General features: G+C 48.1%; 1 long non-coding RNA gene across 1 annotated transcript; it reads left to right on the top strand.

Annotated features, from left to right (window-relative positions):
* The first annotated feature begins 536 nt into the window (after nucleotides 1-536).
* LOC125116405 (uncharacterized) lies at nucleotides 537-3,661 on the top strand. The gene is made up of 3 exons (XR_007132317.1): nucleotides 537-714; nucleotides 1,633-1,720; nucleotides 2,372-3,661. It is a non-coding gene; the product is annotated as an uncharacterized LOC125116405 (long non-coding RNA).
* The last annotated feature ends 22,141 nt before the right edge of the window (nucleotides 3,662-25,802 follow it).

The following is a 25,802-nucleotide window of genomic DNA, read 5'->3' as shown; positions in this document are numbered from 1 at the left end:
GGGCCGGGCAGGAGGAAGAAGGTTCTCAGGAGGAAGAGCTGCTGATGTTTCTAATCGGTCGCCAGGACTCTGAGGCTCCCTGTTGGGCTTCCCCTTATGGAAGTGATCACTAAGAGCGTGCTGGGCCTCGGGGTCCAGAAACCAGGCCTGATATTTTAAACCCTCCCCTTTAGGGTGTTTCGGGCTTCCCCTTTTGTTCTCCTCTCCGATATCCCACTTCAGGAGCCGAGATCTAGGATTGCACGTGGTCGACAGGGAAGTGCAGCAGCGGGGGCCTTTCTGAGCGGTCCTCCACCGCACAGCTCCGGTTTCCTCTGGACATCAATTATGGGCTTTTACATAAGACAGCTAATGCGTTTTCAAAGCAGGCACATGTTTTGACAGTTTGGCTTTAGTTGAAATATAATTAAACTTTTCAAAAACAAGGGCTTTGAAACTCAATCTCCACACTGTTTACACGTGGGTTGTTTTCTCTCTCTCTCTCTTTTTTTTTTTCTTTTTTTCCTTTTTTCTTTCTTCCCCTGAAGAGTTGGGTTTTGACTTGCTGCAGTACAATGAAATCGTCCTTCACTTTCTGCACTCAAAACAAACCCTGGTCTCGGGCATTCAGCTTTTCTAGCGCTGCATAGCTGAGAGTGGAAAAAATAACATCTGAAACAGGATGGGCTTTTGATGCTGTGTCCTTATGACAGACACATTTGAAAACCACCGCTGGTGAGTCACGAGCATTCTATGCATACCCTCTCCGAGGAGCAGGAAGTGTGGGTATTTTAAACCCTGAGGTGGGGAGGAGTGTTCAGATGCATCTTCAGGCCCTTGGCCGGCAGTAGCCTGGCCAAGTGTAGCCCAGCCTTCTGCCAGCGTCTCTTTGTTCTTTTTGCCCTGGTTTTGCTTTTCTGCTAGCAAGCCAAGTCTGAGGAGCAGAGAGCTAGCGATTTCGCAAAACCAACCAAAATTAAAAAAAAAAAAAAAAGGCAGCCACAACCATCAGGGCCCGGTGGTGGGTAGGAGTGGTGGGGGCAGGCAGATGGGGCCCTGAGATGTCCTCAGGCGGCTTGCTGGGGACCCAGCCCTGCGGCTCCGTGGACAACAAAGAAATAAAGAAGTGCGCTCCCCGCCAGCACGACTTCTAACCCAAGTCGTTAGCTGCAGGCAGTGTTCTGACTCCTTTACTCCAAAGGCCAAAAGAACAAGGAAGAGGGAAAAATAAAGACACGGAATTGAACTGAAATAACTTGGGGTGAAAGATTTTTTTAGGAAAGAAGGACTTGGTGGAAATGAGCCAAGAGGCTGCCATGAAAGAAGTTATAAATCCTAACCTTGTTTGGTAACGGAGCCCCAGAAAGGGGCACTCAGAGCTTTTGAGGATGGGGGGTGGTGGGAGGGAGTAGCCAAAGTGGGAGACTTCCGCTTCCTCTGAGAGGGAAGTCTTTTCCAGAACAGCGGCCTTTGAGACCGCTGGCGGGTGATAGGCAGTAGATTCCTGCAAGAATCCATTTTGCTCTGATGTTTTTGTGGTTCTTGACAGTTTTCTTAAAGAGGTGGAGTCATTCGGGAAGTGCAAGCCCAGCCTTCGGCCTCTTTAGTCCACAAAAGCATCCCAACCATGACATAGTATTTCTCTTGTCACAGAGGCCAGCCGCCTCCCGATCCTAAGGGAACCTCAGGATTTTGCCGGTGGAAGAAGATCCCCAAGTTGTAACAAGCAGCTCCAGAAGAGGTCAGACTGCTGGGAGCATCACAGAATCTTGGGGGTGGGGGTGGTTTATCAGGATGTGCATGCTCAGAATGGCAGCCTGAGAGGACCGGGAGTGTGTGCGTGTGTGTGGGGTGTCCAGGCCAAGTGCAGGCAATTTGAAGCATCTGGGATCTGTCAGAGAGGCAATGCACGGGACACAAAAAGGACAAGCCCGTGGATTGGTCTCCTGCCACTGCTGTAACAAATTACCAAAAACTCAGCCACTTCAACACCTTTTTTTTTTTTTTTTTGGCTGCACTCATGGCATGAAGAAGTTCCCAGGCAGGGATGGAATCTGAGCTACAGCAGCAACCCAAGCCACAGCAGTGACAACGCCAGATCCTTAACCCTCTGAGCCACAGCAGGAACTCCCAAACAACACACTTTCATCACTTTACTGCTCTGTAGGATAGATGTCTGATCAGGCCTCTCTTGGCTAAAATCCAGAGATGACAGGCTCCATCTCTCTGGGAGCCCTAGGGGAGAATCTGTGTCCTTCCCCTTCCAGCTTTTAGAGGCCACCTCTGTCCCTGGCTCTCGGCCTCCTTTCTCCTCCTTTCTCTTGGTACCTTTCTTCTGGTCTCTCATGCCTCCTTTGACCCTCCTCTTTTCCCCCCATCTTTCAATTTCAAGGACGCTTGAGATGATGTTGGGTCCACTTGGGAGAAGCCAGGAGGGGTCCCCGTCTTGAAGTCAGCTGATCGCAGCCTCACTCAACCTCAGCAACCCTTACCCTTCTTTGCCATGGAGCCTAGCATCTTCCCAGGTTTGGGGAGTGAGAATGGGGACATCTTTGGGGGCTGTTATTCTGGGATGGTTTGTGGGAACTTTGTGAGCCTCCCCTGGCAGGGGACCATTTCTCACTCCTAACAATGTAATTGATGGATGCACATTTACTATCTGCCTGGAGTGGTCCTGAGTACATGGTGTATATTTAACCTTCATGACAGTTCTGTGAGGAAGATGCTATTTCTCCCTCCACCCTACCAAGGAGGCAACTGTATAGTGAATGTCCATGGCATCCAGCCTCTGGCCCAGACTCCAGGGGCTCTAGATAAATACAGGGGCATCACCTTCGGGATCCCCAGCACAAGCCAGCCTGACCTCTTGTTCCCCATAAGTCCTCCCGCAGATAGAAGAGGGGCTTCCTGTTATGGCAGAGGCCCTGCCCAGCAGGGAAGGGTGAGTTACAAAGTTCTGTTCATCTTGCTGGCCTCACACCATCCTCGTCCTGACCACGTGATGCTGAGTTTCCAGCGAAGACTATGGACGAGCCAGAAACACCTGCACCCTTGTGTGCTTGGCTTTGGCCGTGACCATGGAAGCTGGTGACAGCCAATGCAAGGAAATCCCCCTGCTGCTGTTTGCCCCGAGTGGAGAGGACCTTCAGTGGAGGAGAGGAAGCTATCCTAAACTGGAATGTGGTAACATGGTCCCACCCTTCAGGGGACCCTGGAGTCATTTGGCCGAAGAGGGGGGTGTGTACGCTTACATGGAGAGGTTGCCCCCTCATTCATGTCCCCTCCTCAGCCTGGCCCTGTGACCCCCCTCTGCAGATGGCCCCTCTGCCCACCAACATCTGATGGATCTGCCCCAAATGACAGAAGGACAGTAGGGCTGGACACCCAGCTCCTTGACCTTTTTAGAACTTGGTCCAAGATGTAACGGCCGAGCCCCTGTTGGCAAGATGGACCCCAAACAGGAGAGAATTACAAGCCCACATGAAGGGCCCCGGGGAAGTCGGATGAGAGAACCTCCACCGCCAAGTTCCGCCGATTTCACAAGTTTGTTACCAACCCCACAAGTGTTCGGTTGCTTAAAAACGATTTAATTTTTGCAATCTCCCAGAAAGAGGGTGCCCCAAATGAAAACTGATGTTTGAAAAATAGCAGCAATGGGAGATGAAAGAAGGTTCTTCTCCAAGGAGGAAAACAAGCTGGGGGGTGGGGAGGCAGCGGGGGGAGGCAGCGGGGGTAGGCAGCAGGGGAAGGCATGCAGTCCAGTGTCCAAACAAAGAGAGCCCTTAGCACTAGCTCTTGAGCCATGAGCTGCTTGGGCGATGGAGACAAGAACCCATTAAATTGCTCCCAGGGCCACCTTCTCGCAGCTCACCTGGGACTCTGTCATCAGAACTGGGGGTGGGAGCGGGGAGGGGGAGGCCCCCGTTGTGGGGGAGAAGGCAGGGAGCTTCGGCCTCAGACAGGCCTGGGTTTGGGTGGGAGCTCAATTGCTCACTTACCTCGTGGCTCTGACTCAACTGTGAAGGGAAGAAGATTGGCTGGGACTGGGCACCGTGGGGAGGCTGCGGTGAAACAGCTGTGCCGATCACAGCCAGTGCCCCTGGGACTTCCATCGTGGCCCTTACGCTTCCTGTCATCTTTCACGTCAGTACTGCTGGCCTCAATCTTGTCATCAAGACAGCCTTCTTAAGGAAGAGGTCCTCTACAGGCCAGGACCCCATGACCTCATCCAGTTCTCACGAGGCCAGAGGGCAAAGGGACCGCCTGCATGAAGGTTTGGGTGCAAACGCTCTGCCCAGCCCAGGAGCGGATTCAGCACCAGCATCCCCGGACACACGGCCCCAACTGAGGGCACAGATGCGGTGTCTGTGTGACCTTGAGCCTGTCCCTCCCCTGCACCTTTCACACCACTGGACAAGCAGTGAGCAGGATGCAAGGGTTCATGTTTATCGCTGGGACCAGAGCACCCAGAGGGGAGGTGCCCACATCCTAGTGAGAAGGTCAGCACTGGTAGCCACGGAGAGGCCGCCACTGATGCACAGGTGCCGGGAAGTTTGTGCCAGGGCCACTCCTTTCCAACTGCTTTGCTTCTTTGAAATGCTGAGGGTACATAACCTGGCCCCACTTTTTTTTTTTTAAACCTGGCTCCACATTTTGCAGCTGGGCACCAGCAGGCTGTGTTCACAGAGTCACTTTTGACATCTTCCAGTTGCCTGGCTGCCTGACATCATGCCAGTCACCCGGGCTTCCCCAGCACCAGCCCAACACCCAGGCAGTTCTGGTTGTTTTCCAAAGGGATGCCCCGACCCTGTAGGGGTGGCCACGGTCAGCTGAGCCGTGGGCTCGGGGGGGGGGGGTCGGCAGCGGTGGCTGCACATGGTTCCTAAAGGGTAGGGAAACCAGGGAGCTCCAGGTCTCTGGAGAGAAACCGAGGCACTTCCCAGGTGGAGCACTAGGCATGCTGACTTTCCATCCAGGCAGCAGTAAGATGGCTGCAGGGAGGCACAATTTGGGCTGTGGTCAATAACACGGAGCATCACCCAATTCTTCAAGCAGTTGCAAACCATATGTGGCTGCAAGGGTCTCAGGAATCTGTTTCTGTTTACTAAGTGCTCTCCCCAGGGTGGAGGGGCAGGGGCGTGGGTTAAGATGCTACATTCACCCCCAGATGTGGGGGGTACATAAACTTGGGTGATGGCCCTCAGTTCCAGAAAAGGAAGAGAGCACGGTACACACACCCTGCAGGACAATCAGCCTGCCTGGCCATTGAGAATCTGATGACTTCAAATATCAAACCGTTTTGTGCAGAGTGGAGACCAAGAGAAAGAGGAGCCACCTGGACAGTGGCGAGCAAGCGTGGTACCCAGATTTGTTTTAAGAGCTTGATGTGTGTTAACTTGTCTTGTCTTCATAACAACACTTCAAGGTAAGTGCTATCTTTTCTTTCTTCTTTTTTTGTTTTTTGGGCCACACGTACAGCATGTCGAAGTTCCCAGGCTAGGGTTCAAATTGGAAATGCAGCTGCCTGCTTACACCACAGCCGCAGCAACCCAGGATTTGAGCATGTCTGCGACCTACACCACAGCTCACGGCAATGCTGGATCCTTAACCCACTGAGTAAGGCCAGGGATCGAACCCCTGTCCTCATGGATACTAGTCGATTCGTTTTCACTGAGCCACAGTGGGAACTTCGGTAAGTGCTATCTGACCTCTGCTTTATAATGAGGAAACTGAGGCTGGTTAGAGAACACACCCAAGGTGACACAGCTCATGAGTGATGCTGCTGGGCTGGGAACACTTAAGGTGGCCCATAGTGGGAACACTTCTGACTTCGGGGATGATGTGTGTGATCTGGACACCAATTTGGATAAATAAAGGACATCTTGCAAAGCCAAGAAGGAGGAATCTAAAGATGTCAGAAGCCGCCCTTCAGCCGAGGGAAAGGGAAGTGCGGATGAATGAGATGGGCCAGGTTTCGAAGCTGCTTATCTCCCAGGAATCCTCTCTATAGGTCTGAGCGGATGCTCTGAGATCTTCTTATGCCACCAGAATGAAGCTCACAAGTGCTGCAAAGATACAGCCACCCCCGAGCACTGTCCCTAGCCCCGTTGTGCAAGGGCCTCTTCCAGTGTACTGTGGCGGTCACTTTTGTGGTCACAGTTTCCAACTGCAAACAGAAGAGGAAACCACGTCAGGAAGAAGCACATTTTACAACCCCATGTTCAAGGGCGTAGGGGATCCTGATGCAGACAGAGCCTCAGAAGGCCTGGAAGGCTAGGGTGGGGCTGTTTCCGCAAAGGATGCGGTGTGTTGTGGGTGGGGGTGGCTCTGGGAGAACTAGGGGGAGAGCTGGCAAGGAGCGAAAGAGCGAGGGGGTGCCGAGGGGTGGGGGTGCCCTAGAAGCTGAACCCTGCTCCAAAGAGTCAGGCGCTTCCTTCCTCAGAGCCGGCCTCGAATCTGTGGAGTAATTCTGGAAAACTCCCAGGGCCATTTCCCAGGCCCTCTCTCTGGGCCTCCGCCAGCCTGAGGCCAGTGCCGAAGCATGTCGCCCCTTCAGCAGGTGACCCTCTGTCCCCCTGATGAAGTGGGCCAGGCTTTATCCCCGCAGGGCGCAACAGGAGCCTTCTGTGTGATTCCTGCCTCTTCTGGGGCTGGTTCACCAAGGAATCTGCTGTGTGTCTTGACTTGAGGCAGCAGGCACGTCAGGGGCAGATGGACAGGGATGCATCTGGACCCTCATGGAGCCAACAATGCCCTGAGCTGATACCTGGTAGATTCGGGGGGGTAGGGGGAGGCACTCTGATTAGAAGGCAGAAGTCTTAGTTTGGTCCCCAGCTCTGCAACTTGCAAGCTGAGACCAGGAGCACTCTGTCCTCAGAAAAACGAGGAAGATCGTGCCCATTCCACAGGAGTGTGTGGGTGTGACACGCACAGTTGATTCATTGATTCACCAAGTGTTTGAGCACCCTCTGTACCTGGAGCTCTGGCAGTGAAAGGGTTTGGGAATCAGAAGAGCACCCCACTGGCTGGAAGGGGGAAGGGGTGCTTGTCTCAGGAGCAGGGCTCCTGGGGTGACAGTGGGCAGAGGAGATGGCCTCCAGGGACATCTGCCTTAGCAGTGAGATGTGCACTCACTGGGGGCCTCCCACATCCAGGAAGTGCCAGGGAGTGTCCGCACCTGGAGCCACCGTTCACCTGGCCATCAGGTGGCTCCCTGCTACCAGCCCCTGTGATGGCAGATGGTACCCTGTCTCTCAGCCTGGGCAGAAGGAGAGGGGACAAACCCTGCCTGATCCAGCTCTTGTCCCAGAAGCCAGAGCCCCCAGCCCTGGTGAGGTCCCTGCCAGCAGTGGGTCCACTGTGCCAGCCCACCAGTTGGCTCAGAAGCAACCTGGCTGCATCAGTGTGCCTCACAGTGCTGATACGATGCTACAGGAAACCCACAGCTGTGGTTCAAGACAACCTCAGCAGAAAGCTGCCTGGTCTGGGAACTTACTGCTGGCCTGGAGTAAGAGACTGCCACCTTCTCAGGCTCCCGGTGGACCAGTGGGTGCTTGAGGATGCTGGTAATTCAGAAACTGATGGAGATCTTCACTCTGGCCAGCACTGGCTCTCTCTTTCCCCTGCCTCGCTCGGCCCTATGGCATGGCTGACCAGGCACCTTCAGATGACCTGGCCTGTGACTCCCCAGAGGCCACCTCTTCTCTTGAGGCTACACCCACACCTGGAACGAGTGGTTTCACCTGAGCGCCAAGCTAAGCTCTGAAGCACCTGTCCAAGTAGGCAAAGGCAACTTTCCAGGACCATGAAACTAATGAGGCTCCTCAAAATTCACACCCACCCTTCGTCCTTTTTTTTTTCATTTTTTAAAGCTGTATTGAAGTGGAGCTGATTTACAAGGTGGTGATCATTTCAGCTGCACCGCAAAGTAATTCAGTTATATTTGTACCTACGTCCATTCTCTTTCAGAGTTTTGCCCGCATAGGTTATCACAGAATATTGGGTAGAGTTCCCTGCACTATATAGCAGGTCCTGGTTGGCCGGTCATTCCATATACCTCAGTGTGCACATGCCAATCCCAAACCCTCGATCCATCCCTCCTCCCCGCTACACACCTGTCATCTTTGGTAACCATAAGTTTGTTTTCAAAGTCTGTGAGTCTGTTTCTGTTCTGCAAAAAGGTTCCTATTTTTAGACTCCACATATAAGTGATATCATATGATGTGTGTCTTGCTCTGTCTGACTAACCTCACTGAGTATGAGAATCTCTACGTCCATCCATGTTGCTGCAAAAGGCATTATTTCATTCTTTTTTATGGCAGAATAATATTCCATGGTATACATGTACCACATCTTCTTTATCCATTCCTCTGTTGATGGGGACCTGGGTAGTGAAAGAAGCAACTTCAGATGTGATGGAAAGAGCGCTGGGTGTGAAATCTACAGATTTGAGCTCATCACGTCCATGATGTACTGGCCCTTAACTTCCTGGGGCCTCCAGTTCCTCATCTGTAAAATGAAACAATAACACTTGTGGGAAGGCAGGGAGGTTGATGACTCGGAAATTTTGGAACTGTAGCTTTCTGTATTTTCCAGCTAGTTCATGGTGAGATGTTCACTGCTGAACATTTAGCCTCCAAAAACTATTTTCCTTCTGATCAAGCCCGGGTCCCTTTCACACAGTGGAGTGGGGTGGGGGCAGGGGTGGTTGGAGCGGCCTGCGTCAGGACAGCCATGTTAAACACCGCTGGTCTCTACATATAGAGGCTGAAAAAAATTAGTTGGAACTGAAAAATCAACTGGACCTTGGCCGGTAGATGTTTCAAAGTAACTTGAGATTCTAGTCCACACTGCTGGCCCCGTGCTTCTTCACGCCAGGGTTGCTTACCAGCCAGGATGCAGTGTGTCAAGCCCCCGGGGGAGTGTGGAGCATCTGATGGCCTGGCAAGATGGTGGTAGCAGGCGCCATTAGGAAAAATCCAACACTGATTGGTTGGCTCTTCTGGGTCAAGCTTTCAAGAAAACAAAGGTCTTTTTGGTAGGAAGCTAAGAGAAGAGGCATCCTGGTTGTGTTGGGAAGAAGGTGGTTTTGGAGCCAGACAGGTCTTGATTCAGGGTGGACTCCAGAACGTCTGTGTAGATGGGATCTGGGGAACCATCTCATTGAAAGTGAGGTGACAGGCAGGGCACCACGTGTCAAAACTTCATTTTGCTCCCCTGTGTGGTCTTCTTCTTAGATTGTGTGTTTACTGGGGAGGGGGTTGGGGTGAACAGCTGCTGGAGATGATGGAAAGCCTCTCAAACCACCCCTTGATGATGTCACTGTCTTCACTCAGATTCAGGAACTACCGCGTCCCACTGATGTGACCTTGGGCAAGTAAGTCAACCTCTCTGAGCTTCTGTTTTCTCATTTGTATAATGGAAATAGTAATCCCATTCTGGTGGGGTTGGGGGGAGGGGAGTTCTCTAAGATAACATATGGGAAAGGGCTTAGCACAATGCAGGCGTGTGGTAGGCACTCAGCATAAGGAAGTCTCTTCCATTTCTGGTCCCCAGATGTCTTAGGATCCTAATGAAGGAACCACATGGATACTCAGATATGGAAATCTGGGGGAAAAAAAAACAGAAGTTGGTTAGATTTGGGGGGGGGGTGCCTTTGGATTTTGTGGCCCACTGACAAGCATGTTCCAAGAAGAAGCCGCATCTGCCCTCCGCGTTGTGAGCCTGGAACGCCGAGCAGTTGGCTTACTTGAAAGGGAGCCTTTGCAGACCAAGCTACCCGGCAGCGTCAGTCCCTCGGATGAAATAGTCACCATGGCAAATGAATTAGGCCATCGGTTTTTCCTCATGTCTGGAGGCAGCAGAATCTTCTTACAGTGGGTTGTTTTTTTTTTTTTTTCTCTGAGGGTTTGTTTTTTTTCTTTTTTCTTTCTCTCCCCCCCTCCCCAATTCCTCCCAGAACTCCTGGAGTCTGGACAGGACAGAGGACGATTGAGGAAAATATTATAAGCATATGTCCAGCACCCGTTGCTTTGCAAGGCATCTCCAGAGGCTCCTTGTGGAAGTAGCAGGGCTGGCGGGAAACTACTGAATTTGCTAAGAGCCAATATCAGGAGCCCATTCATTCATTCATTCACTCATTCACTCATTCACTCAAGCAGTGCTTACAGATGTTAAGATAATATGTGTCACAATCCCAGGTCCAGCACTTTAATGACGTGTCCCAAGTCACAAACAGTACTGGCTCAAGCAGGAATAGAAAGTTGCAAGCTTGGAGTTCCCATTGTGGCTCAGCCGGTTGAGAACCTGACGCTGTCTCCATTAGGATGCGGGTCCCATCCCTGGCCTCACTTAGTGGGTTAAGGACCTGGCGTTGCCCCAAGCTGTGGCATAGGTTGAAGATGTGGCTCAGATCCAGTGTCGCATGGCTGTGGTGGAGGCCAGCAGCTGCAGCTCCAATTTGACCCCTAGCCCGAGAACTTCCATATGTCAAAGGTGCAGCCCTAAAAAGAAAAAAAAGAAAATTGCAAAATTGCCTTCCTTGAGACTCAGGACAGTGGATTGCAGAGCCACCTACCTGCATGGTGTGACTCTTTGTAGGGACTCAGACGTCCGACTTCTGGTCTACCACCTCCCTGGCGGCATGGCAGCCCCGTCCATTTCTGGCTCACCACACACTTGTGAGTGTATCACAAGGAACCCTCTTTATTGCCTGCACGTTATAGCTGCCTATGGATTAGGAGTCAGAGGAATATTCCATTTAAATGAAATTGCTTTTGAAACACAGATGAGTTTGAAATCTAGAAGAAAGGGTGCTTCGGCAAGAGACGCTTGGGCCTTGGATTCCGCAGCTCATATTGCTGAATGCTTCCATCAACCAGCTGCTTCCACCCTTCCCTAAACATCAGCTCCCTAGGGAGCTAGTCAGCCCAGGGCTCTCTGGGCAACAGCGGTTCTCTGAATAACACGCAGCCTCTTCTGGAGGCCCATCCAATCAGCACAGAGAACGCAGACGCCAAGGGAGTGCAGCTCCCATCCAGAGCGGTTTGCTTCCTCTCCATGGTTTCCATGACAACAGATCTTATACACACACACACACACACACACACACACACACACACACACAGTGTCAGTTCAACTAAGCATGTTTCCTAGCACTTGACACAATAGATTCCTCACCAGGAAGCAGAGTTGTTTTTTTACCTGGAATCTTTGGGAACCCCTGCATCTCAGGGTTCATCAGAGGGTGTGGCACCAGCAGCCAGACCCATGGCCCTTCCCTCTTCTCTTACCGAGGACAGGTCTTCAGCAACCTCTTCCCCAGCCTGTTCTCTCCAAGCACACCCTACCTGCCTTGAGGTGCCTGCAGAAGCCCAGGCCAAGAAGAGCAACTTGTCCCCACCCCTCCAATTCCAGGGTCCCTTACCACCCCTCCCCCAACCCACCCCCAGCTCACAACAAGTTCAAGGAAAAACAACCATGACTCTATCTTTGCCCACCAGCAATATGGCAGCCAGATAAGTGAACCCACTGGGATTGGGTTTCACAAGTCAAAGCGGGATCAGGGGTTCCCATTGTGCCTCAGTGGTAACAAACCCAACTAATATCCATGAGGATGTGGGCTCAATCCCTGCCCTCGCTCAGTGGGTTAAGGATCTGGCATTGCCGTGAGTTGTGGTGTAAGTTGCAGGTACAGCTCATATCCTGAGTTGCTGTGGCTGTGGTCTAGGCCAGCAGCTGCAGCTCTGATTTGACCTCTAGCCTGGGATTTCCATATCCTGTGGATGTGGCCCTAAAAATTTAAAAAAAAAAAAAGGGATCAGAGAGTTCTGGGTGAAAGTTGGGCTTGACTTTCACCCAGAACCAAGGCCACATGTGGAGGGAAAGTGCGTCTAGCTGCTGGCCGTTTCTGGAGGTCTGGATCAGAATGAGAAAAGTAGGCCTCCCCTTTGCAGCTTGCAGCCCCAAGCTGTGTGGTCTTAAAGCCTCAGGATCAGTGAGTAGGCCCCAGGCCAAAATTTCAGGCTTAGGTTTGTGGGCCCAAATGGGTAGGCTGTCATCATGAGGAAGCATGTATAAAGTTTAGTGGTCGTTTTTGGTTTGTTTTGTCTTTAGACTATTAAGAGCGTGGAATACAGCCGTCTGGAGGGTTTAGCATAAAGTCACCCCCAGCATAGTCCTTGACACCTGGTAGGAATTCCGTGTATGGGAGCTATGGGCTTCTCCTGCCTCTGCACAGAGAAAGGCCCAGCCCTGCCTGGTCCAGCCTGACTGCTGGGAGCAGCCGCCTTTTGCAAAGAACGATGCCCTTCCCCCAGCTCAGGGGGCTGGTTGTGTGGGTTCAGCTCCTTCCACCTGTAACTGGGTCACGTCTTACTTACACGCCTTGTACCCGGCCAAAGAACTCAAAGGAGAGTTGTTCATTAGGACTGGGTTAGGCAACCCCGCTGCTCTTTTCTGGTGTGCTGTGTGAGACTGTAAGGCAATCCCAGCTTACGGCGGGGTTTCGGTGTCACCGAGAGTTCCCAGCGCTTTGTGGCAGCTCCCATTCATTCCAGACAAAGCCGAATGAGCAGCAGCTCATGTTTCCTAATCACAGGGCCCCGCAGCGCCCCATCCCAAGGCCACGCTGGACACTTCCGGGGTGCGCTCATTGAAGGAGCGCAAAGGGCTTAAAGAAAACCCTTTCTTTATTTGGGAGGTATTATTATCTGGGTTTTACTGACAGAGGTACCGACAGGTGAGATGACCTGCTTTGGGACCACACAGTAAGAAGGGGCTGGGCTGAGGTGGGGGCTGGGGCAGCTGCCTGGAGCTCCTTGGCCGGGAGATGACCGCATAGAAAGCAGCTTGCACAGAGCCTGTCCTGGCCAGGCCCCGGGGGGACTCATGAGCAGACTAACCTCAATAACAAAGGCCGGTGCAGATGAAATTGAAAAGCTTCAGCCTGAGGAAATGTGGGCAGAGACATGCCTTATCCTTGAGAAAGCAGGATGTAGGACATTACAAGGACAGAGCACCAAGACGCCAGAAATTGGAGCTCCCTGATGGCTCACGGGGTTAAAAAGCTGGCGGTGTCACCGCAGCAGCTCAGGGGCCAAAAAAAAGAAGAAAAGGCACTAGCACTCAGATGAGCAGCTCCTTTTTCAGTCCCTAGTGCTGCCCAGCAGCAGGCCTCCCAGACTGAGTCCCAGAGAGGACATGTCACCACCCCAACTCCTCTGTGACAATGTTATTCTTCATAATAATCCTAAATGCTACAAGAGTAACAGCTAGAAAAGAAGAGCAGAGAGTCTTTTTCAGACCCAACAGAAAAATTAAAAATACAATATATATTTCAGTACCAAACCGATGTCATGGATTAGTACCTATAATTGCATGAATTACATTTCAGTTATGTTCATGTATTTGGGGGGGAGGGGGAGGGAAAACACATGGAACGTATATATTGGTCTATTGCAAAAAATGAGTAATAACATTAGAGTTTCTGTTTTTGATGTTTAAGTTCATTTGTCCATGAACTGGAAAAACTGATCTTCAAATTTTCATGCAAAATGGACAGTGCAGCCAGGTTCGTCCATCTACCTTTACTCCTGGTTAATCAAAGAATGACCTTTGTAACAATTTTGGAAAATAGCTTTCCCATAAAGCGATACATATATAGTTATGAAAACTTGTAAAATACTTATAGCAAAGGGTCACAAAAATTCAGTTTCACAATAAATTCTAGAAATTGCAGTACTGACCACAGTTTTATTTCTCCAGGATCCAGCCCACTGTCTTTCAAATGTATCCATATTGAGAAACTTTAACCCCCCCCAAAAGTTCCAAGTTTGACAGAATTGAAGTAACTCAAGGTTCATATAAAGATGCACAGAAAGAAACAATAGCATGATAAATATATAGAAATAAAGAAAATCCAGAGCAAGGGAAGAAAGAAGTAAGAGGGAAAAGTCACGTTTAGTCTCAATGCACTGACGTAGTTGCTAGCATTGAACAGTAAATTTTACTCTACACTCTGAGCTTCCTGGCAGCCAATGGAAAAAGGGAGCCATGGTCATATATGAGATTTACATTGACAGAAAAGAAATTGCTATGGCAAAGGCTTAAGAAAACCCCTTTCTTGGAGTTTCTATCATGGCACAGTAGAAACGAATCCAACTAGGAACCATGAGGTTTCGGGTTTGATCTTTGGCCTCGCTCAGTGGGTTAAGGATCCACCGTTGCTGTGAGCTGTGGTGTAGGTCGAAGATGCAGCTCACATCTGGCATTGCTGTGGCTGTGGCGTAGGCTGGCAGCTACAGCTCCGATTTGACCCCTAGCCTGGGAACCTCCATATGCTATGGGTGCGGCCCTAAAAAAGGACAAAAAAGACAAAAAAAAGAAGAAGAAGAAGAGGAAGAAGAAGAGATCCTTGTAAACCCCCGCAGAGGGTTCCAGTCTGGGGCTGGCTGAGTCCACTGTGGGAGACGAAGAGTTACAGGGCAATTTGATTCGGCTTCTGTTTCCCTCACATATTGGATTCAGACCAAGAAAGGATGAACTTGGGAAAGAGGTAGCAGGGGCCCCAGAGGTCCTGTGAACAAACATCAGAAAGTGAGTCACAAAAAAAAATTAAGACATTAGAAAACTTGTGTTTAGCAGATTTTAAAACCGAGGTTAGATGAATAGCAACGCTGAATCCGACGGACAAGATCAATAATAACAAGGAAGATAAAGGAGAGAGCCGGGCAGCAGGGATGGATTAACATTCCTTTTGAACTTCACATTTGCCCCCTCCCCCAGTGGCTCCACCTGCCAGGAGGCAGCTTCAGCTCTGGGTCCAGGCGTGCAGGGACCTGTACCCAAATCCTCCCTCCAAAGCATCTTCCCTGGTGGTAACGGCAGACTGGTTCATCATGGACTGCCTTCCTGCTGAAAACACTGGGAAACGTGGGCAAGATAGTTTTTTTTTTTTTTTCAATCTAGTTGAAGCCATCAAAAAATCACCGGGGCAGTGAGAAACTAAGGAGTTAAGATCTCAGAGAAAAGGCTTGAGCAGAGAGAGGAGTCTTAACCACTTTTCTCTTTGGCACTTGCAAGTTTCCAAGCAGCAGCTGAGAAGTCGAGGCCTCTTATAGGGCTGGGGTGGCAAAAAAGGAATTCGGAGTCCAGCAAGGAGGGAGAGTCAGTTTAAATACCTCAGACTTTCAGGTGAGACTCCCCACAAAGGGATGATCCAGAAAGAGATCAGCCTGTAGAAAGCCAGAATCATCTTGAAAGAGCTCAGTCCTTGACTGGATTAATGTGATATAAAATAAAGCAATACATTTCTAAACAAATCACAAGTCAATGTAGAAATCACAGTAGAAATTAGAAAACATTTTTAATGAAAAGATAATAAAACTAAAATATAATAAAACGTATGGGATGCACCCAAAGCATGCTTAAGAGCAATGTGTAGCCTTAAGTGCATCATTAGAAAAGAAGAAAAGGATGAAGAAACAATGAATCAGGTTTTTATCTTGAGATTTTTAGTAAACGAAACAGCGAATTAAACCCTAACATAATACAAGGATGGAAATAGTAAACGCTAGGAATTAATGAAATAGAAAACAATAGCACAGAGTTCTCTAGTAACTCAGCAGGTTTAGGGATCTGGTGTTGTCACTACTGAGGCATGGGCTCAATCCCTAGCCCAAAGAATTTCTGCATGTGGGGGCACAGCCAAAAAAGAAAAGAAAGAAAGGAAGGAAGGAAGGAAGAAGCAATCATACAACAAAGAAAACCAACAAAGCCAAAAATTGTCTTTTAAAAAGACTAAGAAATTTGATAAGCTCCTGAAAAACTGACTTCCTTAAAAAAGGATGAGGCGCAAATAATCAATACCAGGAATGAAAAAATAAGACTTAACAATATAGCCTACAGCTATTAATAAGATAAGAGGCTGGTCTGAAACAATTTATAGTCTTATATCTATTAAATAAATAAAATCCATAACGAAAAATCTTTCCACAAAGAAAACTCCAGGACCAGATGGCTTCACCAGTGAATTCTTCCAAATACTTGAGGACCAAATAGCATTAATCTTACCCAAACTCTCTGGCAAAGAATAGAAAATGAGCATTCTTTCAACTCATTTGAGAGCAGTATCACCTTAATACCAAAATTTGACTGGGAAAGAAAATTACAGGGCATTTCTTTCTCCTGAACATGTTGTTAATCCTAAACAAAATATTATCAAACTGGATCCAACCATATATGAAAAAGATAATACATCACAACCAGGATAGGTTTAATTTTAGGAACGCAAGATTGTCTCAGTGTTCAAAAATCAATTCATATAACTTACCATAGTAACAGAATAAAGATCATCGATCCACTCAACAGATTCGGCGGGGGGTGAGGGGTGGGGGGGTGGAAAAATCATTTGATATAATTCAACCCCTAGTGGAGTTCCCATCATGGCGCAGTGGTTAACGAATCCGACTAGGAACCATGAGGTTGCGGGTTCGATCCCTGCCCTTGCTCAGTGGGTTAAGGATCTGGCATTGCCGTGAGCTGTGGTGTAAGTCGAAGATGCTGCTCGGGTCTGGTGTTGCTATGGCTCTGACGTAGGCCAGCTGCTACAGCTCCGATTTGACCCCTAGCCTGGGAACCTCCATATGCCGCGGGAGTGGCCCAAGAAATGGCAAAAAGACAAAAAAAAAAAAAAAAATTCAACCCCTAGTGCTAATAAAGGAGAAAGGAACTCTCTTAGGAAACTAGGACTAGAAGAGCAGTAACTTAATATGATAGAGTAGCTACAAAAAAAATCCCTAGTAAATATTATACTTAATGTTCACATATTGATATATTTCCCCAATACTGAGATTAAAAGAATGAAGATCCTGGTCTTCACCTCTATTTGTTATGATACTGGAGGTCCTAGCCTTTGCAATCAAGCAAGACAAAGAAAAAAATTTTAAGAATTAGAAAGAAAAAAATATAAGACTGACACTATTTATAGATGACATGATTACATATGTAGAAAATACAAAATAATTTGTAGCAAAAGCAGTGAGAATTAATAAGTCAAGCAAGGTTGTTGGATAAAAAATGTCAACCTTGCTTGATTTATTAATTCTGGCTGTTTTTCTACAAATTATTTTGTATTTTCTACATATATGATCATGTAGTCTGTGTTTTATATAACAAAAACAAAAAGAAGAATCCAAAAAGAACACACTAATAAATTAGATTACATTAGAATTTGAATCTTCTTTTCATCGAAAAAATTAAGAGCGAGAAAAGAAACCACAGAGAAGATATTTGCAATTCATGCAACTGACAAAGGATTCATATCTAGAAAATACCAAAAAAAAAAACCCCAAAACAAAAACCCTCCTACCTATCACCAAGACAGCCCAATTGAAAAATGGGCAAAAAACCCAAACAAGCTAATTGATATCCAAATGAGCAATAGTATTTGAAAATGTGTTCAATTTTATTAGTCATCGGGGAAATGCAACTAAAATACGTTCACCAGAATAGCAAGAATGAGAAAGACCGGCAATATCAGGTATTGGTGAGAATGTGGGTCTCCCCCGCCACCGCACCGCACCAAACTCTCAAAACTTTGGTAGGTGCATGAACTGGTACAGCCATATTGCAAAACTATTTACTAGTATCTGCTAAAGCTGAACATATGCACACACTGTGACCCAACAATTCCTTTCCTTGGTACGTACCACACAGAAATATATACCCCAGAAGATATACACAAGAATGTTCCAAGCAGCATGATTTGTAACAGGCCCAAATTAAAATCTACCCAATGACCAGCAGCAGATGAATGTGTAAATAAATTGTGGTAGATTTATACTAAGGAAATTTTTACAGCTTTTAAAATGAGAAAACTCCTTGTATCTTTAACAACATAAGATCAAATTTACAGATGTAATACTGAGTGGGGAAAAAAGCCAGATAAAAAAGAATGCATGATGTGGAGTTCCCTTGTGGCTCGGCGGGTTAAGGATCTGGTGGTGTTACTAGGTTAAAGTTCGGTTGCTGGTATGGCATGGGTTCTGTCCCTGGCCTGGGAAAATCCGCATGCCTTGGGCAAGGCCAAAAAAAAAAAAAAGGCAAAACTAACAGATAAGCAATCCAAGCCATAACCCAGTAACACCATGAGCCATGCTGCAAAATTGCTACAAACTTCCAAAGCAGTATTTCGAGAGTTACAAACACTCCCACTAACTTTGCCCCACAATAACATAATATTCCAGGTAAGAGCACTTTTTCTACTCAGTATTTCTCAGTATGCCTTTGTCCAGGAGCTACTGCTCAGAAGGAAGAGTTAACTCTCTGAGTCCTAGTCCAAGTTCTGATTTTGAGGAACTGTGAGAGATGGCTCTGTCTAATTGGGTTTCTTCCTCTTTCCTATGCAGAGGTGAGAATGCTTTATGTGCATTTCCGAGTTCTTATCATCAAATGGGGCCAGAGAAAGGGCCCAGCACAAAGATGACAAAGGTTTAATCGAGCAAAGGAAGAAATGGATGGATGAGTAAGTGAAGGAGTGAAGAATTGGTGCCACAGTAAGAAAGAGTTTTATTAAGAATAACTAAGACCAAATGTTAGATCTTTTAAAAAATAAATCCCATAAGGTGGGAGGCTGAGATTCTCTGAAGTGGTGCCTAATTTGGAGACGGAGTCTTGCCAGAAGAATGTTCTCTGCCGGGGTCTGTGCTGACCCTCTGTGCAATCTGCTGCTTGCCCGAATAGACACATCGGTGAAATTCACTTGGGTTTCTGCATCTTTTGTCTCTCAGTGCATTGTTGCATCGGGGCTGCCAGGGAGCAGAATTGGGTGACAGCTTTCAGGTTTGATTTGCCAATGAGAATGTTTGGCTGAGTGTGGGGTTTCCGTGGTGGAGCTGGCCCATGGCCTTGAATTTCTTCCGGTTTCACTGGGCCCACTGTGTTACCCAAATGGCCTCTTGCAAATGGTGTCTCCTAAATGGGAATGCACGGATATGTGAGTGTGGAAGTGTGTACGCCTGCACACACAGAAAGACCGACCTCTTGGATGCCTGGCCTTGAAAATGATATTAGCTCACGCTCATCATTTCTGCAAGCATGCCTTGTCATTATTTGCAAAGCATCATTCTGTGGGACAGTGAAATATGGTACCCAGGGCCTTCAGAAGTTTACAGTCTAAGTCAGGCAGATGAAATAGAGATACACGGTTTATCAAACCTATCCAGATTTCTCTCTCTCAGGTTTCTTGGTTACATGGCTTGGAAACCCACTCTGGATAACTTCAGCAGAAACTGGAAGGTTAAAGGACCAGGCTTAGTAAATGATCTGACGCCAAGGGATCCAGGAAGTAGAAACAACCTTATGCCATCAATGGACATAACTGAACCTGCATCTCTGGTCTGTTACCACTGAGCCACAACGGGAACTCCACCACTCTCATTTCTAACTTCATCAGCTTTGCATCCTTAGTTTCTTCACTGTTCAGTGATTATTTGTTCAAATAATCTAGCAGAAAGCTGGCCCTGTTCTAGAACTGAGGATTCCAGCCTGAACCCAAAAGACAAAACTCCCTGCCTTTGTGGAGCTTGCCTCCTAATGGGATCATGTCTCACTCAGGTTGGGCCGAGCTTGGTCCTGGGCTTTTGCCCAGGCTGCTCTGTACCCCGCAGTGAATTTCTTCAACCCAGGAAGAGGAGGGAGATATTGGGCGGCTTAAAATGACAGTTTTCCAGTCTACCATAAGTTCCCATCAAAGTCTAGATAACGGGATTTCCTGCTGTGGCTCAGTGGTAGCAAACCTGACTCCTACCCATGAGGATGCAGGTTCAATCCCTGGCCTCGATCAGTGGGTTAAGGATCCAGTGTTGCTGTGGGCTGTGGTGTAGGTCACAGACATGGCTCAGATCCCACGTGGCTATGGCTATGGTGTAGGCCAGCAGCTGCAGCTCCAATTTGACCCCTAACCTGGGAAATTCCTGCTGCCCTATAAAGACAAAAAGAGAGTCTAGATAATAAATGTAGAGGAGTTCTGAAGAGGCCAAACTTTCCTCTGGGTCGGGGGTGGCGAGGTGGGTGGGGGTAGGTGGCCATGCATCCAGAGCAGGCCTGGGAAAACTTAGTCACTGGGGGGAAGCAGTGTGTCTCAGAGCCCAAGTGGGAAAGTGTGCTCCAAGCTTATTGCCTTAGAGGAATTTCACAGAATGCGATAAAAAGATCTAAAACAAAATGCTTGTCCTTGAAGGACTGGGAAGGAGGCTGTTTTGCCAGCAACTGCTTGAGATTATGGAGTTGAAAGAGCAGTTTTAAGTAGATGCAAAGGCACTGTTCAGTCGCTTCCTCCTCCCAACCCAACAGTAGCCAGTGTCAGCCTAGAGCTTACATTGGAGCCAAATGACCATCATGACAGTGATGGTGACCGTGGAGATTCTGGACTCTGAGAGCAGAAATTCATCTGCAGAAAAACTCCTTGCCCTTCAATGAGAAAGGCACATGATGCCATCAAAAAAAAAAAAAAAAAAGAGGCAGGAGCCCAAAAACTTAATTACATCTTTGTGTCAATTTGTTCTCCTGCAAAATGGAGATACTTATAGACCCTTTCCTGCCAAAAGCAAATGGATGTTGATGATAAACTGAGATAAGAGTCATATAGTGAAAAAGACACAGGATATGAGAAGCCACGGGAGCCAGTGTTGCATCCAAGATTTACTAGCTCTGTGACCTTGGGGGGAGTCACTTTTTCTGAATCTGTTTGCGCATCAATAAAATGAGGAGAGTAATTCTTGACAAGTGTGTAAAGCACAAATAAGATAATGTATATGAAAATCCTTTATAAGTTATAAAGCACTCAGCCAGTATGAGGAGCCATAATGATTATCCTTTAATAAATGTGTATGGGAGTTCTCTGGTGGTTCAGCGTGTTAAAGATCTGGCGTTGTCACTACTATGGCTCTGGTTACAGTTGTGGTGTGGCTTTGATCCCATGCCGTGGGTGCAGCCCCCCAAAATGCATATGGCTTTATCAGTAAAGTACAATGAAGAGTTTTGAAGAGATTCATTAAATAACTGACTCCCCACTGTTCCTTCCTTTGCATTACACTTAGGCTGCCAGGCTGTCCTCCAAAAGGCCTCCTGAGACCATTCTCAACTCCAAAATAAACCAGTGGCCAGAAGGCACTGGAACCCTTCAAGCTGCACGCTCCCAGGGCAGGAGTGGAGGTGATAAATCTTGTGTATTGACCCAGGAAAAAGGCCCGATAACAAAGCCCGATTTATTATCTTAATAAATCACGAGTTGTTTCTGCAGCAAATTCTCAAGACTATGCAAAGCATCACATCCTTAGGAAGAGAAAGGGGGGGCCTGGCTGGACCAGAGCTGAGCTGTGCCCCTGGAGCCTGGGCAAAGTCAGGGTGCACCCAGCTGACCTCAAGAAACAGTTCCTATGAAATGCAGATGTTTGGTGGCATGGGGCTGTTTTCCCCCATAATTTTAAAGCCTTCCATGCCTACTGCTAACATCCAGGCTCTTTCCTCCCCATACTGGCTCAGTGGGTTAGAGAGGGCTTTTTAGGCTGTTTCAGCCAGCCCATCATGGTATCTTAATCTTTCAACAGCAGCCATTCTCCTGCACTCCTGCGAAGTACTGCCTGCATAGCCCATATTTAAGGTTCAAAGCGAATTAAAATTAATCTTGTTTGGGGAATTCCACAGCTCCCTCTTGAGCTAAGTGGAAACACCCTGGGGTGACATAAAATTGAGGTTGGGAATTGCAGTGTTGGAGTGCTGTGCTAATGAGGTGAAGGTCAGGGGTTCAATCCCCATGTGAAGGGAGCAGTTAATTGCACTCCGCCTCATGGCCTCAGATTCCACCCTTAACCCTGGCCATCTGCCTCAAAGATGAGCCGCTGGTCACCAGCAGGACAGAAGGAGCTAGAAGGGCCGGGTCCATGCAAATCCATCAACACCGTGGAAAGACAACCCAAAGCATGACCCATGGGTAATGTGGCAGGATCTTTAAGTTTGCAGATGAGAGCACCATTCCATTATTACTTCATGTTGGCGTAAACACATAAAAATATGGAAGGGTCCAGTGAATCGGATGTCATGGGGTCCATGATCTCTGAGGCCCGACTCTTCATTCCCAAGAGTTTAGCTAACTTGTTAAAGAGACAGCTTAATAAATGTGATGTCTATGTCATGGTCACACAGCTGAGTTTTGTTTAGCCTTAAGATGGGGAATAGTGGTGTAGAGATCTACAAACAAAGGTAATACCAAAAAAGGAGTTCCCATGTGGCTCAGGAGGTTAAGAACCTGACTCATATCCATGAGGATGCGGGTTCGATCCTGGCCCCACTCAGTGGGTTAAGGATCCGGCGATGCCGTGAGCTGTGGTGTAGTTCGCAGACATGGCTTGGATCCCATGTTGCTGTGACTGTGGTGTAGGCCAGTGGCTGCAGCTCTAATTCAACCCCTCGCCTGGGAACCTCCATATGCCATGGGTGCAGCCCTAAAAAAAAAATAATAAAACAAATGAGTAGCACTCATATTTGGTTTGGGATAGACAATCCCGTTTAGGGACAAATAGGTTGCCCTTCTCAATTATGTTCTCCTTTAGCTAATTATTCTGCATTCCCTGAACAGGTTGACCAATGGCAAAAAAGAAAAAAAAAAAAAAAAGCCCAAATGCTCCGCTGGATGAGGAAAGAACATTTAGCACAGAGAAATGAAAACTAACCTTCACAAAGAAGTCTGGACATGAATGTCTTTAGCAGCTTTATTTGTAATCATCCCAAACTGGAAACGACCAGATATCCTTCAGCAGGTGACTGACTAAACAAACTGTGGTGTATCCGTCTCCTGGTATACTACCCAGTAATAAAAAAGAACAAACCATTGATCCATGGAGCAACTTGGTGGGATCTCCAGACAATTATGCCGAGTGAAAAAGTGAAGGTTTGGGGTTCCCAGTGTGGCTCAGCGGGTTAAGAACCCAACATAGTGTTTGTGAGGATGCAGGTTTGATCCCCCGCCTCTCTCAGTGAGTTAAGGACCTGGCCTTGCTGAAAGCTACGGCAGGGGTCGTGGATGATGTTCAGATCTAGCGTGGCTGTGGCTGTGGTGTAGGCCTCAGCTGCAGCTCTGATTCAGCCCCTAGCCTAGAAACTTCCGTATGCCACAGGTGCAGCCCTAAAAGGAAAAAAAAAACGTCAAGGTTGGAGTTCCTGCTGTGGTGCAGTGGGTTAAGGTGCCAGTGTTGCCTCAGCTGTGGTATAGGTTGCAGCTATGGCTCGGATTTGATCCCTGGCCCAGAAACTTTCATGTGTCTCAGGTGTGGCTGAAAAGGGGGGCGGGGGAAGTGTCAAGGTTACATGCTCATATGATTCCTTTTTTGTAAGATTCTTGAAATGACAAAATCGTAAACAAGGAGAGCAGGCCAGCAGTTGTTGGAAGTTAAGAATGGGGGGTGTCGAGGGATGCGTAAAAGGAATATTGCATATACGCAGAATTTAAAAGGAAAAAAGGATACAAATGAACTTATATACAAAACAGAAATAGACCCACAGACATAGAAAACTAACTTAGACTTACCAAAGACTGAGGGGAGGGACAAATTAGGAGTTTGAGATTAACACATACACACTGCTAATTATGAAACAGGTAACCAACAAGGGCCTACTGAATAGCACAAGGAACTAAACTTAATATCTTGCAATAATCTATAATGGAAAAAATCTGAAAAAGCACACACATATATATAGCATATATATAATCTATAATATATTATATATATAATATATATACCTGAATCACTTTGCTGTGGCTCGAGTTGCCACTGTGGCGTGGGTTCCATTCTTGGCCCTGGAACTTCTGCAATGCCTCGGGCGCAGCCAAAAATAAATAAATAAAAACAAAAAAAGGACTGTCACTTAAGGTGGGGTCAGTCTGCAGAGGCTGACAAGTTTATTCCTGGTCCCTCCAATCCAGGAATTAGGATACATGGATGCTCTTCATGGGCGGCCCCAGTCAGAGGTAAAGACCCCAGGTAGGAAAATCCTGTGAGCAGGCAATCGGTGGCCTCTCTTATTCAGTGGATTGAAAAGAACTGTGGGCCGCGCCAGACCAGAACTCTGGACAGCCGTTGCCTCGGAGAATCAAAGCTCCGAACACTCTATCAGGCCCTTGTGAGACCTTTGATCCCCACAGCCCAGGCCTATCTGATGCGCCCCCCACCTTTGATGGGAACTCCCTGACAGTCAAATGGGCCCCCCATGTGGATAGAGCTTCGCCCCCGTGGACCTGAGAAGTCCTGTGAACCCCCGGGAGGGGGGGGGTCAGGTGACCCTTTCTTCGACCAGAGGCAGGTGACATCTTGCAGCTTGATTAAGGCTCATGCTCCCAAAGAGTCCTTCAGCTCGATGAGGACTCTTCCTCTGACTTTTCATTTGCTGGGGACATCCCACATTTGGCCCAAGACAGAGGCCACCGCAGTCCCAAGGAGCAGAGGGTCTGGATCCTCACACCGTTTGGGAAGCAGACGTCAGAAAGGCAGAGAAGAACAGTAACTGCTTCAAACTTTCCACAAGTATTTATCAGGCATGGACTCTGGGCCAGTACTGATGACCCAACGAGGAACAACTCATGTCCTCTGTCCCCAGGGAACCTACAGAGAAGGTCACTCCCAGAGAAGTTGTGTTCCTCAGCTCTAACAGAACCCCAGCACCACAGGATTGAAGTAAGATAGAACTTCATGTCTCTCACACGTATCCGTGTAAATGCGAGCAGTCCAGAGCTCTTGAGGCAAGACCCTGCTGCCTTCCATCTCATTGTTCTGTCCTCTCACATATGTCACCCTCATCCATTTAGGCCAAGACGGTTCATCACTAGATCCACCTTCTTCATTCTTTTTTTTTTTTTGTCTTTTTAGGGCCACACCCACAGCATATGCAGGTTCCCAGGCTACAGGTCAAATCAGAGCTGTAGCCTCCAGCCTACACCACAGCCACAGCAACGCCAGATCCGAGCTGTATCTGCAACCTGCGCTACAGCTCACGGCAATGCCAGATCCTTAACCCACTGAGCGAGGCCAGGGATCAAACCTGTGTCCTCATGGAAACTAGTTGGGTTCGATAACCACTGAGCCATGACAGGAACTCCAGGATCCACATTCTGACAAGCAGGAAGGAGGAGGAGGGTGGAAGAACGGTAGGCACACATCTCCCTCCCACCCCCCCAACCCCCACCCCAGAAAGGCCCAGGAATGGCACACGCCACTTTAGCACAAAGTCATTTTACAAAAGGGACTCACTGGACCCTATCATGATGCAAGGGCTCCTAGGACACTGTCTTTCGAGACGAGAGCTATGAGCCCAGCCCGCTCTCAGCTATCACGGAAGCAGGTGAGAGAGGATGTGGGAGGCGCGCCCACATCTCTAATCAAGGAGGGAGGCAAGTGGCTGGAAGACATACCTCTCCAGGAACAAAAGCAAATGAATGGTCCAAAGCTGAGTGGGACAGGAAAAATCTACAAACACACAGGACCTAAAGGGCAGGGAGAAAAGGCAATAATGGAAAACAGAGGTAAGGTGGCTGTGCAGACAAGCTTTCGGAAGACCCAGTAACTTCATCGGTCTCTCCTTCAGAAGCAGGCATCATACTCAAGTGGTGGGTGGGAACATGGAGGAAGGGGGCGCCTGAGGCAGATCGGATGAAGTGAGCCCCTCAGTGGTGGATGCTTTTAGAACTGTCCATCATGAAAAGGCATCAAGAAGACTAACAGCGCTGCCCCTTAGTGGTGCCAAGCCATTGCCTTGCCAACCATCCTGATGGC

The sequence above is a fragment of the Phacochoerus africanus genome, chromosome 15, assembly GCF_016906955.1.
Source record: "Phacochoerus africanus isolate WHEZ1 chromosome 15, ROS_Pafr_v1, whole genome shotgun sequence".
In the NCBI taxonomy this organism is placed as follows: Eukaryota; Metazoa; Chordata; class Mammalia; order Artiodactyla; family Suidae; genus Phacochoerus; species Phacochoerus africanus.
Note: the sequence above shows the minus strand (reverse complement) of the source record. Positions and strands in the feature narration are given on the sequence as shown.